Source organism: Nycticebus coucang, chromosome 10 (assembly GCF_027406575.1).
Source record: "Nycticebus coucang isolate mNycCou1 chromosome 10, mNycCou1.pri, whole genome shotgun sequence".
NCBI classification, from domain to species: Eukaryota; Metazoa; Chordata; class Mammalia; order Primates; family Lorisidae; genus Nycticebus; species Nycticebus coucang.
In genome coordinates this window covers 115,277,309-115,292,430 of record NC_069789.1, presented here as the reverse complement: position 1 = coordinate 115,292,430, position 15,122 = coordinate 115,277,309, and positions in this window count along the sequence as shown.

Below are 15,122 nucleotides of genomic sequence, written 5' to 3'. Positions count from 1 at the left end.
ACCCTCCACCCTCGGTATATGGGGCCAGCGCCCTACTCACTGAGCTACAGGCACTGCCCAGTTCTGTCAATTTTGTAAAGGTGAGCACTTTAAACAGTCGACTGTTTTTGCAACTGTGCAATGAGTTGGATGCGTCCAATAATGCTCTGCTATTTCACACTGAAGTGAGATGGTTGTCGAGAGGAAAAGGTTTTTTTGTGTTTTTTTTTAGGAAAAGTTTTAAAATGTGTTTTTGAGCTTCGTGATGAACTTAAAATGCTTTTAATCAGAAAGCAAGACCACAGTTTGAAACACTTTTCAGCGATAAAAGTGAACTGCAGAAAATAGCTTACTTGGTTGATATCTTTGCCATCTTGAATGAGTTAAACTTATCACTGCAAGGACCAAAGGCAACATGCCTCAATGTGTCTGAAAAGATCCTATCATTCCAAATGAAACTTCAGCTTTGGCAAAAAAAAAAAAAAAAAAAATTGGATGAAAATTGGGCGGCACCTGTTGCTCAGTGAGTAGGGTGCTGGCCCCATATACCGAGGGTGGTGGGTTCAAACTCAGCCCCGGCCAAACTGCAACAAAAAAATAGCCAGGTGTTGTGGCCGGCGCCTGTAGTCCAGCTACTCGGGAGGCTGAGGCAAGAGAATTGCCTAAACCCAGGAGTTGGAGGTTGCTGTGAGCTGTGACGCCACAGCACTCTACTGAGTGAGATAAAGTGAGACTCTGTCTCTAAAAAAAAAAAATAAAAATAATTGGATGAAAATAAAATTTACATGTTGCCTACCTTATCTGCTTTCTTTGAGGAACATAACATTGAACCAGACAAAAGGATTACAATGATAATTTCTGTGAAGAACACTTACACATACTTGCAGATGAAATTCCATCAAACTTTCCAAATCTACCTGACACCCATTTGCACTTCCAGAAGCCCATTCACAGTCAAAGTTGAAGGTAATCCTGACACAGCACAAGAGAAGTTCATTGAACTTATTAACAGCAATCAGAAATCAGCCAGAACTGATTTCTCTACAATGCTAGTTACAAAATTCTGGATCAAGTGTTTGCAGTCATATCCTGTTCTGTCTGAGACTGTGTTGTGCCTTCTTCCATTTCTAACAACATATCTTTGTGAAACAGGGTTCTCAAGTTTGTTGGTTATCAAGTCTAAACACAGAGGTAGACTTGTTGTGGAAGATCTTCATTGTGCTCTTGCAAAACTGCCTGGAGAATTTCTGATCTGGATGTTGGCTTTTTACCCATTCTGTCGCTAAATGTAGCAATGTAGTTTACTGTTGTTATATTAATACTGTTACCCACGCTACACCATGCTTCAAGACAAAATTTTATTTATTTGTAATTAGAAATAAATTTTTCACAATATATAATTACATATTTTTTTTTGTGATTAATCACTATGCTGTAACTATGTTCAATTTGTAACAATGAAAATACATCCTGCATTTCAGATATTTATATTATGATTCCAAACAGTAGCAAAATTACAGTTATGAAGTAGCAACGAACATAATTTTATGGTTGGGGGTCACCACAACATGAGGAACTGTATTAAAGGGTCGCGGCATTAGGAAGGTTGAGAACCACTATCTTAGCGTCTCACTCTTTTGTGCAGGATAGAGTGCCATGGTATTCACCTACCTCACAGTAACCTCAAACTCATGGACTCAAGTGATCCTCCTGCCTCAGCCTCCTGAGTAGCTGGGACTATAGGCACCTGCCATGAGATGGCTAATTTTTCTATTTCTAGTAGAGATGGGGTCCTGCTCTTGTTCAGGTTGGTCTCCAACTCCTGGCCTCAATGATCCACCTGCTTTGGCCTCCCAGAGTGCTACTCTTACAGGTATGAGCCATTGAACCCTGCTTCTTATTGATTTTTTTTTTTTTGAGACAGAGTCTCACTTTATCACCCTCTGTAGAATGTGGTGGCATCATAGCTCACAGCAACCTCAAACACTTGGACTCAAGAGATCCTCCTAAGTAGCTGGGACTATAGGCACCTGCCACAATGCCAGCTATCTTTAGAGATGTGGTCTGCTTCTTGCTCAGGATGGTCTCAAATTCCTGACCTCAAGCAGTCCACCTGCCTCAGCCTTACAGTGTGCTAGGATTATAGGTGTGAGCCACCACATCTTGCCTTCTCATTGCTTTTTGATGACACATTTGTTAAATATTTTATATATGAAGTGCTTATATTTATTATCATTCTATTTTTCCTTCAGGACCACGCTAATTGGTGTTACTTTATAATTTATTTTAGTATCTTGGCTTTAGATACCTCTTATTACTCTTCTATGGGGAAAAATGTCTTTGTTTAACTCATTTATTTTATTTATTTCTCCAGACAACCTTTACGATAATTGTGTCAAATCTTTTTTTCTTTTTTGAGACAGAGTCTCACTATGTTGCCCTCAATAGAGTGCTGTGACATCACAGCTTACAGCAACCTAAAACTCTTGAGCTCAAGAGATTCTCTTGCCTCAGCCTCCCTTGTAGCTGGGACTACAGGAACCCACTACAACGCCCAGCTATTTTGTTGTTGTTGTTTGTTTAGCAGGCTTGGCTGGGTTCGAACCCACCAGTCCTGATGCATGTGACTGGTGCCTTAACCAATTAGCAACAGGTGCAAGCTGTATTAAATCTTTTTTTAAGAATCCTGTTGGGGGCAGCACCTGTGGCTCAAAGGAGTAGGGCGCCGGCCCCATATGCTGGAGGTGGTGGGTTCAAACCCAACCCCGCCAAAAACCGCAAAAAAAAAAAAATCCTGTTGGGTTTCAGTGCCTATAGCTCAGTGGTTAGGGCACCAGCCACATGCACGAGGCAGGTGGGTTCAAACCCCACCAGGGCCTGCTAAAGAACAATGACAACAATAATAAAAAATAGCTGGGTGTTGTGGCGGGCACCTGTAGTCTCAGCTACTTGGGAGGCTGAGGCAAGAGAATCACTTAAGCCCAGATTTAGAGGTTGCTGTGAGCTGTGACGCCATAGTCCTCTATTGAGGGCGACATATTAAGACTGTCTCAAAAAAAAATTAAATTAAATAAAACTTAAAATGAGAAAAAAAAAGAATCCCGTTGGGAATTCGATGGATTTTGCATTCAAACCAAGATGTAATTGGGGGAGAAATAGCATCTGCATAATGTTCATATTAGCTAACTAGAAAAACAATTAGTCTTTTAATGTATTCAAGAATTCTTTAAAAATATATATTTGGCCCTCAGGGGTACAGAAGTGAATTAATCATAATCACCATTGTTTGGCACACACTATTACTACGTTTGCCAAATTTTTTTATTTTATTTTTTTTTTCTTTTGTAGAGACAGAGTCTCACTTTATCGCCCTTGGAAGAGTGCTGTGGCATCATACTGCTCCTAGCAACCTCCAACTCCTGGGCTTAGGCGATTTTCTTGCCTCAGCTTCCCAGGTAGTTGGAACTACAGGTGCCCGCCACAATGCCCAGCTATTTTTTTGTTGCAATTTGGCTGGGGCCGGGTTTGAACCCGGCACCCTCAGTATATGGGGCTGGCGCCCTACCCACTGAACCACAGGCGCTGCCCTTGTTTGCCAGTTATTAAGCTATTATCTCTTGGCTTCAAATTCATTCCCCTAAACTGGGCTTTCTGAATCTAAGACTGTGACTCTGAAAACCCTGTTCCAGCTTTGCCAAACAGCTGTGTTAGATTCTACCCATTGTGTGTATTGGAGAAACTAGAGAAGCTGGGAGGAGGAGAAAGGGACTTCTCCTTTGGTTGGTTTCCCCATCTGTTTCATCCAATAAATCTTCACCCTGTATATGGCAATTCTCCCCTAAAACTGCACTAAATCCAGTTTGCAGTCTTTCCAAACTTGCACACCATCAGAGATAGCAGTCCATTTGGCTGGCACCCCTTCCTGAGAAGGTTCCAATCCCTGGTGGTCTGTTGAGTTTAGAGACACCAGCCCCCTGCTGGTGGTGTCCTCTCTTCAGAGTCAGGTTTATCTGCATGCCCCTCACCTAAAGCTTATAGTTTATAGAAAGCTTATAGAAAGCTTATAGTTTCTTTTGCCTATAGTATGGCTGGCAGCTACTTCCTGGCGTTACCACCACCATGATACCATAGGGTTCTCTTTTTGCCTTTCGGTTTCCTACTTACCATTCCTTTAATATCTAAATGTATTTATATCTAGTCATCTCTGTTAAAATAACTGGTGCAATTTCTGTCTCCTGGATGTATTTTAACTGGCACATATTTGTAATGGGAAGCTGTGGCACTCTACCAAGAGTGACAAAGTGAGGCTCTGTCTCAAAAAAGCCTAGGGATGGCAGTGGCTCCTGATGCTAATCTCTGGTTTCCCTCACCATCTCATTTTGGCACCTCAAATTTTCCTGCCTTTTCCAATTCCCTACATTAAATTCTCTCCATTTGGCTCAGCGCCTGTAGCTCAAGCAGCTAAGGTGCCAGCCACATACACCTGAGCTGGCGGGTTCGAATCCAGCCCAGGCCTGCCAAACAACAATGATGACTGCAACCAAAAAATAGCTGGGTGTTGTGGTGGGTGCCTGTAGTCCCAGCTGCTTGGGAGTTGGAGGCAGGAGAATCACTTGAGCCCAGGAGGAGTGGGAGGTTGCTGTGAGCTGTGATGCCACAGCACTCTACCCAGGGCAACAGCTTGAGGCTCTGTCTCAAAAAAAAAAAAAAAAAAAAAATCTCTCCATTTAAAATGTTCAAAGTAAGGCCAGGCATGGTGCCTCATTCCTGTAATCCTGGGTCGGAAGGCTGAGGTGGGTGAATTGCTTGCACTCAGGAGTTTGAGACCTTGTGTCTATTAAAAATAGAAAAACTATGGCCGTGCCTGTGGCTCAGTGGGTAGGGTGCCTGCCCCATATACTGAGGGTGGAGGGTTCGAACACAGCCCCAGCCAAACTGCAACAAAAAATAGCAGGGCGTTGTGGTGGGCACCTGTAATCCTAGCTACTCAGTAGTCTGAGGTAAGAGAATCGCCTAAGCCCAGGAGTTAGAGGTTGCTGTGAGCTGTGATGCCACAGCACTCTACTGAGGGTGACAAAGTGAGACTCTGTCTCTAAAAAACAAACAAACAAAGAAAAAAAAAAAAGAAAGAAAAACTAGCTGGCATTGTGTTGGGCACCTGTGGTCCCAGCTACTTGAGAGGCTGAGACAAGAGGATCTCTTCAGCCCAAGAGTTTGAGGAGATTGCTGTGATCTATGATGATGCCATGACACTCTACCGAGGGCTGCAAAGTGAGACTCAGTATCAAAAAAAAAAAAAAAAAGTCTTCAAAGTAGTTGCTATGTCTTGATTGGGTCATGCTTACTATAGTTCTTAGTGCCAATCATGGTCTCAGGAAACAGATCCCTGGATGGGATTCTGGGATTTTTTGTTGTTGTTCATTTGTTTGATAAACTGTTTAATGAAGTGGAACTATTTTATGCAGGTGGAAAATGAGAATACAGCTATCCCCAGCATGTAGTGGCATCATTTATTTAAATTATCATCTTTTCTTGTTTGGAATGAGATTCCAGTGAACAAACAAATCAAAAGATTTTAGAAATCAAGTAACTGCTGCACTCACCCAGTGTAAAAGAGATGATGAGGGCTATGGGACAGAATAGCTATTTCTGTCACACTGGGAAGATGACATAAAGAAAATGATGAGCTCAGGACTTTAAACTCAGCTCCAGAAGAAGATGATACGTATTTCCAAAGAGCTTGCACAACCTGGGAGTGTGCATAGGAATGTATTCTAGGGTGGCGCCTGTGGCTCAAGGAGTAGGGCGCCAGTCCCGTATGCCGGAGTGGCGGGTTCAAACCCAGCCCCGGCCAAAAACCATAAAAAAAAAAAAAAAAAGGAATGTATTCTAAGAGCACTGGACCATGGAAGATGGGAGGTAAGGGTGAATACGACTGAACTTATTGATTCTGAATTTAATGTGCTAGTTTGAGCAGTAGGAAGTGGCTCTAATAGTTTGCTTACTTTGACCAAAACCTGGATTCAATGGTGGCCTATTTAATTAGGTTAATATGCAAGAACTTCCCTGATAGAATGTCAAGAGTCTAAAGGGTTTGGAAGATAGCAATGCTGGAGTCAGTTGTTATGTGCAATTTACTCTCTCTCCCCTTGTACCCATCCCTTGAGAGTACACAAGGACATCCCCTTCACTAAGGCATCCAGAAGTGAATTAGGGAACGTAAGTGGATGGATGGATGGATGGATGGATGGATGGATGGATGGAAAATCACTTTGGGCTGGTTAATCAGAATAAAGATTGACAACCTTGGTTCCGATTTTTTTCCTTCTTTCATCTTTGGCAGGCTGGCTCTTGTCCTTTGGCTTTCCACCTCATGGTTTCAATATGGTTGTTATAGCTCCTGCCATCACGTGTACAGATCACATCAAGCAGAAAAAGAGAAACAATGGCTTTTCAAAAGTCTCTTTTGAAGAGCAAGGAACACTTTTCTCAGAAGGCTTCCTTCCCCATTCCTCTTGAACATGTCTCAACCAAATTGCACCAAATGTATGAATAATTGAATCACTGGCTTGGGGAATAAGACCACAGTATTTTGGCAAGAACCAATAATAATTATCCTATTGGAAGCCTAGAGTTGGGCCAGTCTCCCCTGAAACACAGAGTCACTCAGTATCTGAAGATTTGGGTAATTGTTCTTTGTTTTTGTTTGTTTTTTTTGGCCGGGGCTGGGTTTGAACCCACTACCTCTGGCATATGGGACCTGCACCCTACCCCTTTGAACCACAGACACTGCCCTGTTCTTTGTTTTTTTTTTTTTTTTTTTTTTTTTTGAGAAAGAGTCTCAAGCTGTTGCCCTGGGTAGAATGCCTTGGCCTCACAGCTCACAGCAACCTCAAACTCTTGGGCTCAAGCTATTCTCTTGCCTCAGTCTCCCAAATAGCTGGGACTACAGGTGCCCGCCACAATGCCCGGGTTTTTGGTTGCACTTTTCATTGTTTTAGTAGGCCTGGGATGGGTCTGAACCCACCAGTCTGGTGGCCGGTGCCCTACCCACTGAGCTATGGGTACCACCTGGGTAACTGTTAACAGAAAGAGAGGATAAAGTCATTGGGGCTACAGCCAAAGTTATCTGCAAAGCCAGTGACCAGGATCACTTTTTATTAATTTTTTTCAACACATTAAAAAGTTAATTGGCCAGGGAGGATGGCTCACAACTATAATCCTAGTATTCTGGGAGGCCAAGGCAGGAGGATCGCTTGAGCTTAGGAGTTTGAGGCCAGCCTGAGCAAAAGTGAGACTCATCTCTATTTTCTATTTATTTTAATAAATAGAAAAATTAGCATAGTGGCTTATGCCTGTAATACCAGCACTCTGGGAGGCCAAGCAGGGTGGATCACCTGAGTTCAGGAGTTCAAGTCCAGCCTGAGCCAAGTAAGATCCTGTCTCTAAAAATAGCCAAGTTGGTGGCACCTGTTGCTCAGTGGGTAGGGCACCAGCCACATACACTGAGGCTGGTGGGTTCGAATCAGGCCCAGGCCAGCTAAAGCAATAATGACTACCGCAACAGAAAAATAGCTGGGTGTTGTGGCGGGCACCTGTAGTCCAGGTACTTGACAGGCTGAAGCAAGAAAATTGCTTAAGCCCAATAGTTTGAGGTTGCTGTGAGAGGTGAGGCCACAGCACTTTATCCAGGGTGACAGCTTGAGACTCTGTCTCTAAATAAATAAATAATAGCCAGGTGTTGTCATGGGCACCTGTACTCCAAGCTACATGGGATACTGAGGCAAGAGTAATGCTTCAGCCCAAGAGTTTTGAGGTTACTGTGAGCTATGATACCATGGAACTCTAAGGAGGGCAACAAAGTGAAACTCTGTTTCAAAAAATAAAATAAAAATAAAAGTAGAAAAATTAGCCAAGCTTGGTCAGGCCTGTAGTCCCAGTTACTTGGGAGGCTGGCCCAGGAGGATCTCTTGAGACCAGGAATTTGAGATTGCTATGAACTAGGCTGATACCACAGCACTCTAGCCTGGGCAACAGAATGAGACTCTGTTTAAAACAACAACAGAGAAATTAATTGGGTGTGGTGGTCTAGCTGCCTTAGTCCCACCTACTTGGGACCTTGAAGCAGGAGCATTGTTTGAGCCCAGGAAGTTGAGGTTGCTGTGAGCTATGATGATGCCACTGTACTCTACCCTGGGCAACATAGCAAGATTCTGTCTCCACCACCTCCCCACACACAAAAGTTTATTAAGCTGGGCATAGTGGCTCATGCCTATAATCCTAGCACTCTGGGAGGCTGAGGTAGGTGGATCTCTTGAGTTCATGAGTTCAAGACCAGTCTGAACAATCGTGAGACCCTGTCTCTACTAAAAATAGAAAAATTAGCTGGACCTTGTGGGTGGGTGCCTATAGTCCCAGCTACTTGGGAGGCTGAGGCAAGAGGATTACTCCAGCCCAAGAGTTTGAGGTTGCTGGGAGCCATGAAGCTAGGGCACTCAGGGCAACAGGGTAAGACTCTGTGCCCCCCCAAAAAGAAAAAAAGTTAATTATACATCAAAATAAACAAAAACGTACGAGTTAAATGGATGTGGGATTGAATTCCAGCTCCAATGCTTACAAGCTATGTGACATTGACTAAATAATTTTATCCTCTGGAGGAATGCCTTGATACTTGCCTTGCTGAGTTATTTCTACAGATGGAACAGACCCCAAGTTGCAAGAACATAGGAGATCCTATGATGTTAAAGAGGAAAATAACAAGTTTTTGAATGTTTATCTTGAACATGATCCCTTCTCTGAAATCCTTTGGAAATTCTAAGCTTTATCAAGAGATCTCTTCGACTTTTTCAGATAAGCAATCATTGCCTTTCCCTAATGTTTATTAAAGCTCTGGTTTCATGTCATATTGCATTGGTCAGTGTCTCCAAAATAATATAAACTCTGATGTAGTGAGAAATCTAACTCCATACCTGATTTGACCTTATGGTAACCCTCTTCAGAACTTAGGTTTGATCATTTCCTCTCTAATTCTCCCCTACACCAATTTCCCATTCCATAACTTCCATCTTTCTCAATTGTTGTCTCTAGGAGAAACATAGAAGGAGCTTAGGAGTAGACAAATATGTTGGAATACTGGTTATTTCACCCATATGTATCCTTTGTATACCTTTGTAAATGATTTATCTTTCTGGAGCTGTTCTTTCCTCTATGTCTTAAACAAGTCAGTTCAGGCTACTACACAAAATACCGCAGACTGAGTTCCTTAAACAATAAATAACATTTATTTCTCACAGTTCCATAGGTTGGTAAGTTCAAGCTCTAGATGCCAGCAGATAGAGCTCACGTCTGGTGAGGCCACTCTTCCTGGGTTGTAGATGGCTGCTTTCTTGTATTCTTGGGGGAGAGAGGAAGAGAGGAAGAGACAGAAGAAGAGGAAGATAAAGAAGAAGAGGAGGAGGAAGAGGAAGAAGAGGGAGAAGAAAAAAGTGGGAGGAGGAAGGAGGAAGAGGGAGAAAGAAGAAAGATCTTTTCTTTCTTCTTGAGACAGAGTCTTTGCCACACTCTATAGAGTACTATGGCATCATAGCTCAAAGTAACCTCAAACTCTTGAGTTCAAGAGATCCTCTTGTCTCAGACTCCCAAGTAGCTAGGACTACAGGTACCCAGCACAATGCCCAGCTATTTTCTTTTTTAGAGAAGGGGTCTTGCTCTAGCTCAGGCTGGTCTTGAACTCCTGAGCTCAGGCAGTTCACCCACCTCAGCCTCCCAGAGTGCTAGGATTATAGGCCTGAGCCACTGAGCCCAGCCAAGGAGAAAGATCTTATCTGTTCCTCTGTTAATGGAATTAATCCTCTGTGGAGGCTCCTCTCTTTTGACCTTACCTAAACTTAATTACCTCCCATAGGTCGCATCTCCAAATGCCATCACCGTGGGGGTTAGACCTTCAAGATATACATTTGGGGGAGAGGGTTGACATACTCTGTCAATAGCACTCTGTAAAATGAGAAGGATTATTCATCTTCTGAGAGCTTTCAGTTACCAGTTCTCAACATCTTTTGGATAGAAATGAGATTACATTTAAAAAGCTCAAATTTCCTAGTTTTGAATGTTTAATTCTATTGGGGAGAGTAACATCTTTATATAATAATATCTTACAAAGTATAAATAAGGTATAACTCCATTAAGGTCTCTAACTTCTCTTGATAATGTTTTAAAGTTTTCTATAAAGAAAGTGGCATATTGGCTCGGTGCCTGTGGCTCAAGTGGCTAAGGTGCCAGCCACACACACCAGAGCTGGCAGGTTCAAATCTAGCCCAGGCCTACCAAACAACAATGACAACTGCAACCAAAAAATGGCCAGGCGTTGTGGTGGGCGCCTGTAGTCCCAGCTACTTGGGAGGCTGAGGCAAGAGAATTGCTTAAGCCCAGGAGTTGGAGGTTGCTGTGAGCTGTGATGCCATAGCACTCTACGCAGGGCAACAGCTTAAGGCTCTGTCTCAAAAAAAAAGAAAGTGGCATATCTTTTGTAAGATTGCTAGAAATTTTTGAATGTTAAGCTTCTTGGTACCTTTAAAACTTATTTACCTTTTTTTCAGCTTTACTTGCTAAACTCACTGATTTTTTTTTTTTTTTGGATTTTGGCCAGGGCTGGGTTTGAACCTGCCACCTCTGGCATATGGGACCCATGCCCTACTCCTTGAGCCACAGGTGCCGCCCTAAACTCACTGATTTTTAAGTGTGTGTTGTTGGGTTCTCTGTTACTCTGTATGTGCACGATTATGTCAACTAGGAATAGTGATAGATTTTTTTCCCTTCCCAATTCCTATATTTTCTTACCTTTATGCAATGGTGCTACAAAAATAGAGGTGAAAGGGTAATGATTAGGAGGATATATGAAAGGAATTTGGGGGTTGCTGATAATGTCCTAAAGCCTGGTACTGGTTATGAGTGTGTCCATTTCATGATAATTCATTGAGCTGTTTGCAAACTTTTCTATTAATAGTATACTTCAATTAAAAGTTTTTCTTTTTTCGAGACAGAGTCTCAAGCTGTTGCCCTGGGTAGAGTGCTGTGGTGTCACAGCTCACAGCAACCTCAAACTCTTGGGCTTAAGCAATTCTCTTGCCTCAGCCTCCCAAGAAGCTGGGACTACAGGTGCCCGCTACAACGCCCGGCTACTTTTTTTGTTGTTGCAGTTGTCATTGCTGTTTTAGCAGGCTCAGGCCAGGTTCAAACCTGCCAGCCTCAGTGTATGTGGCTGGCGCCCTACCCATTGAACTATGGGTGCTGCCCCAATTAAAAGTTTTAAAATAGGCGGGGCACCCATGGCTCAGTGGTTAGGGTGCGGGCCACATGCTCTGGGTTCGAACCCAACCCGGGCCTGCTAAATAACAACAAAAAAATAGCTGGGTGTTGTGGCAGGCACCTATAGTCCCTGCTACTAGGGAGGGTGAGTCAAGAGAATCACTTGGGCTCAAAAGTTTGAGGTTGCTGTGAGCTATGACGCCATGGGACTCTGACAAAGGCGAAAAAGAGAGACATTATCTTCATAAAATATAAAATAAAATAAAAGTTTTCTTTTTTTTTTTTAATTTTATTTTTAATTTTATTTTTTTGTGTGTGTGTGGTTTTTTTTTTTTTTTGGCCGGGGCTGGGTTTGAACCCGCCACCTCCGGCATATGGGACTGGCGCCCTACTCCTTGAGCCACAGGCACTGCCCTAAAATAAAAGTTTTAAAATAGCAATACAGGCCCTGCGCCTGTGGCTCAAGTGGCTAAGGTGCCAGCCACATACACCTGAGCTGGTGGGTTCAAATCCAGCCCGGGTCCACCAAACAACAACGATGGCTGCAACCAAAAAATAGCCGGTGTTGTGGCAGGTGCCTGTAGTCCCAGCTACTTGGGAGGCTGAGGTAAGAGAATTGCTTGAGCCCAGGAGTTGGAGGTTGCTGTGAGCTGTAATGCCACAGCACTTTACCCAGGGCGACAGCTTGAGGCTCTGTCTCAAAATAAATAAATTAATTAATTAAATAAAATAGCAATACATATTTGCTATTATATATGCTACATACAGCATGCATAAAATATGTCCCAAAATTTGACATTCTCTTCAAAACATGCCTGCAAATTCTTTTTTTTTTTGCAGGGGCTGGGCTGGAACCCACCACCCTCAGTATATGGGGCTAGCACCCTACTCCTTGAGTCACAGGAGCCACCCTGTCTGCAAATTCTTTGACGTATGCCTTGGGTATAGTTTGGGCTTAGTGTCTTGTTTCTAATGAATATAAAAAGAGAGAAATGATGGTAGGCAACTTCAGGGACTATATCATAAGAGGCACTATGGCTTCCTGCTTGTTCTCATTTACACCACATGTTCTGGGAGAAGTTAGCTACCACGAGAAACTGAGACCTCTGGCCAATGGACAGCAAAGAACTGAGGCTCCAACCCAGAGCCATGTGAGTGTGCCCTCCTGGAAATACCTCCTGCAGTCCCAGTTAAGCCTTCAGATGAGTGCAGCCTTGGATGACATCTTGTCTGCAACTTCATGGAGATGCTGAGTCAGATAAGCCACTCCCAGACTTCTGACCCTCAGAAATTGACATATGTTTGCTATCTTTTTTTTTTTTTTTTTTGAGACAGAGCCTCAAGCTGTCACCTTGGGGAGAGTGCTATAGCATCATAGCTCACAGCAACCTCCAACTCCTGGACTCAAGTGATTCTCCTGCCTCTGCCTCCCAAGTAGCTGAGACTATAGGTGCCCACCACAATGCTCGGCTACTTTTTGGTTGCAGCTGTCATTATTGTTTGGCCGGTCCAGGCTGGATTCGAACCTGCCAGCTCAGGTGTATGTGGCTGGCGCCTTAGCCGCTTGAGCCACAGGCGCTGAGCTGATATGTTTGCTATCTTTTTTTTTTTTTTTTTTTTTGCAGTTTTTTGGCCGGGGCTGGGTTTGAACTGGCCACCTCTGGCATATGGGGCCGGCGCCCTACTCCTCTGAGCCACAGGCACCACCTATGTTTGCTATCTTAAGTGACCAAGTTATAGGGTATTTTTTCACAGAGCAGTAGGCAACTAAAATAATTATCACACTAAAAAATGCTGACTTGACTCAGCTCCCATAGCTCAGTGGTTGGGGCACCAGGCATGTACACCAAGGCAGGCAGGTTGGAATAAACAATAATGACAACTGCAACAACAACAAAAAAATAGCCAAGCGTGGCAGGCACTTGTAGTCCCAGCTACTAGGAAGGCTGAGGCAAGAGAATCGCTTAAGCCCAAGAGTTGGAGGTTGCTGTGAGCTATGATGCCACAGTACTCTACCCAGGGTGACAGCTTGAGGCTCTGTCTCAAAAAAAAAAAAGAAAAATAATTCTATACTCACATCTGAGTACAGAGACAGTCTCACTTTATTGCACTCGGTCGAGGGTTGTGATGTCACACAGCTCACAGCAACCTCCAACTCCTGGGCTTAGGCGATTCTCTTGCCTCAGCTTCCTGAATAGCTGGGACTACAGGCGCCCACCACAACTCCTGGCTACTTTTTTGTTGCAGTTTGGTCGGGGCCGGGTTCGAACCCATTACCCTTGGTATATGGGGCCAGAGCTTTATCTACTGTTCCACAGGTGCTGCCCTTGTGAAGTTCTATCAGCCGAATCTATGAAGCCAAACAAACTAAAACACCATTTTGATAGCAAGCATCCAAGCTTTGCCATCAAGGATACCAACTATTTTAGAAGCAAAGCTGATGGACTTAAGAAAGACACTTGACACTGATGGCAAGTACCACAAACAAAATGTAGCAGCTGTTGAAGCTTCATATTTGGTGGCACTCAGAATCGCCAGAGCTATGAAACTTCACACCATTGCTGAGTATTTACTGTTGCCAGCGTCCAAAGACATTGAGTTATGATCAGAGACGAATTTGTTACGATATTGAGTGCAATTTCCTTATCTAACGACACTGTCCTCAGAAAAATAGATGACATGTCTGCTGATATTCTTGGTCAGGTAATCCAGGGAATTAAATCTGCTCACTTCCAATATTTAGCATCCAGCTTGATGAATCTACAGACACTGCAAACTGTTCACAGTTACTGGTTTATGTGATGTATATTAATGATGACTTTAAAGATGAGTTTCTTTTTTGCAAACCTCTTGAAATGACAACTACTACACAGCGATGTATTTGACACAGTTGGTTCATTTCTGAAAGAGCGTAAGATCTCTTGGGAAAAGGTTTGTTGTGTTTGCACAGATGGTGCTTCAGCTATGCTAGGATGTTGATCTGGATTTCAACATTTGGTACTGAATGAGTCACCAAAAGTCATTGGAACTCACTGTATGATTCATTGGCAAATATTAGCAATGAAGATGCTGCCACAAAAGTTACAAGAAGTAATGAAAAGCGATTTTTGTTTTGTTTTGTTTTTTGTAGTTTTTGACCAGGGCTGGGTTTGAACCCATCGCCTCCAGCATATGGGGCTGGCGCCTACTCCTCTGAGCCACAGGCGCCACCCCAAAAAGCGTTTTAAGTTCTGCCAATTTTGTAAAGGTGAGCACTTTAAACAGTCGACTGTTTTTGCAACTGTGCAATGAGTTGGATGTGCCAAAATCAATGCTCTGCTATTTCACACTGAAGTGAGATTCTTTTTTTTTTTATTGTTAAATCATAGCTGTGTACATTAGTGCAATCGCCTGTACCCATTCTAAGATGCACCATAGATGTGGCCCCACCCATTACCCTCCCTCCCCCAAAACCTCCCCCCTCCCTTCCCCTTCCTTGGCCCTTTCCCCATAGTCTTGTGCTATAGTTGGGTTATAGTCTTCATGTGAAAGCTATAATTTAGCTTCATAGTAGGGCTGAGTACATTGGATAATTTTTCTTCCATTCCTGAGATACTTTGCTAAGAATGAAGTGAGATTCTTATCGAGAGGAAAACGTTTATTGTGTTTTTTTTAGGAAAAGTTTTAAAACGTGTTTCTGAGCTTCATGATGAACTCAAAACATTTTTTAATCAGAAAGCAAGACCGCAGTTCAAAGCACTTTTCAGTGATAAAAGTGAATTGCAGAAAATAGCTTACTTGGTTGACATCTTTGCCATCTTGAAAATTTGAGTTAAATTTTTATCACTGCAAGGACCAAA